Genomic DNA, 2,164 nt, shown 5'->3' with positions numbered 1-2,164 from the left:
AGTACCTGCGGAAAGCCTGGTTTCTACTGTGACTTTCCACCGGTGCCATCCTGCATAGAGCCCGCCTACTCCACAAACGGTATCCGGTCAGGCCCTACGCACACATTTTACAGGCAAGCAGTAAGAACAACAGAGACCATTTCCGTGTCCGCTGGTTCGCATTCAGGGCGGATATGCAACGTGGCCAAAAGCCAACTGATCCCACACTCCGTTACCTCGGTCACGTGACGGTGACGGACGTCGCACGTCACTGTCGCGCGTCAACTCGAGTCACGTGATGTGATGGCCCACGGTCACGTGATGTGGGAAGTAACAACAGCAGCAACGTCGTCACAACTGGTCACAATGTTTGTGTTTGTCTTGTTTTGTATTGTAAATAATGCACTGCATCATGTCATGACTGTTATAAAGATTTGCTAATAATAAAATAATAATAAAAACATATATAGGCCTACAACATGTCTACTATGGTCACAACAGAAGTTCACTCGATGACTAATTTGTGTGTCACAATCGGTCACAATACACACACTGTGTTGTTTTACAGTTTGGTAAAACATAAAATAATAGTATATAGCCTATGTATACAATGTTTTACAGTTTGATAAGCATACAATCTCATACAATTATTTAAAAATATAGTTACCCCTGTCAAAATGCATATTAGTGTGCCAAATGGTGAATGCCTGTCAGAATCATAGGCTGATTTGGGGCCCTGGAAATGGGTTTGTGTGGCCTATGGTGTGGCCCCTCTGACTGATAATATTAGCTTGCTGGCTGCAAGTCGGTATATTATACTGACTTGCAGCCAGCATAATAGCATAATGTCACTGTCAACAGAATAAACTGCACAAGTTACTTTTAACTATTGCGTAATTTATGCTCCATATTGTACAATGGTGACGCACAGACATTCTCACATTAGTTGATCTATTCTACAAGCTCCCAATGTGTCATGCATGCAATGTGTTGAACAGCTATTTTCAAATTGCAATGTGTCAAATAACAGGAAAGCATGGAGGACCCCAAATGTAAACAAGCCATTGTGGGTGGTGCCTTTTCTGGGTAGGCCTATTTCAATCCTCTCAGACCTTACCTTGTCTGCTAGAAGGTATATTGACTGACAGGTCCTGTCCTTTCCTCGAACTGTGCTTTAATACTCTACAAACTGTTAATACAATTTTCAATCAAACAGTCAATAAACCAATCAATCAACTTGTGACGCTGTTTTATAACGAGGTATAAATCAGGCTTAATGGTTAGTTTGTTTCTTGTGACATCTTCAAAGTTAATGTTTATTCCTTCAGTTCTCAGTGGGACTGTTGGAAATATTCGCACATCCGCAGATGCAGGTAAAAAAGCCATTTGACAATAAATATAAATAAAATGTAGTGACCGCAATTCATACAAACGCTCTTGCTTAGGGGGCCCCAACCCATGAGATGAGAAAAGGCTGAGAACCTATTTTGGGGACGAGCTCTTGGCCCCCTGGACCCATAGAGTTATATGACTGGGCCGAGCCCCAGTAGGCCGGCCCGGTTCGGTAATCCACCCCTGGTCACTCAGAATCATGGAGGTCGTGACTTCAATAGAATTAATATCTACAATTAAATTTGGCGTAGAACAGAAATGGATTGAATGCATGTCCTGGTCATACATTATTAATAATAATTGCAGTGTAGCATCAATAAGTGGAACAAGAAGGGTCAACAGCATAGCAGTTTGTAACTTTGTCCATAAAAGAAAAACAACCAAATTGTTTTACTTGTGACATTTAGGAAACTTGTGACATTTATGAAAACGTGCAGAAAAGGCATGCATTTATTTTCACAACACTCAGCAGTGTGTAACTTTGTCCATAAAAATAAAAAAAAATGTTTTTCTTGTGACATAGGAAAACGTGCAGAAAATGCATGCATTTATTTTCACAACACTCAGCAAGTCTACGTGCTGGGTGTTTGACTGTTTATTAATGTTAACAAATTAAATTAAATGCATTTCTGGGTGGTCAACACACGTCTTCAACCAAAGTGCAGCTTTGGACAAGGTTGTTTGTTGATGTTTTTTGTTTCTTTTGGTCAGGCAAAGGCAACGGCCTTCTGTTTCCTCGAGCCTGTGTAGTTGGTTGGGGTCCTGGCACAGCACAGCCCCTGCGAGGCTGTTC

This window comes from Protomyctophum parallelum (assembly GCF_964188405.1).
Source record: "Protomyctophum parallelum genome assembly, chromosome: 9".
Classification (NCBI taxonomy): Eukaryota; Metazoa; Chordata; class Actinopteri; order Myctophiformes; family Myctophidae; genus Protomyctophum; species Protomyctophum parallelum.
Note: the sequence above shows the minus strand (reverse complement) of the source record.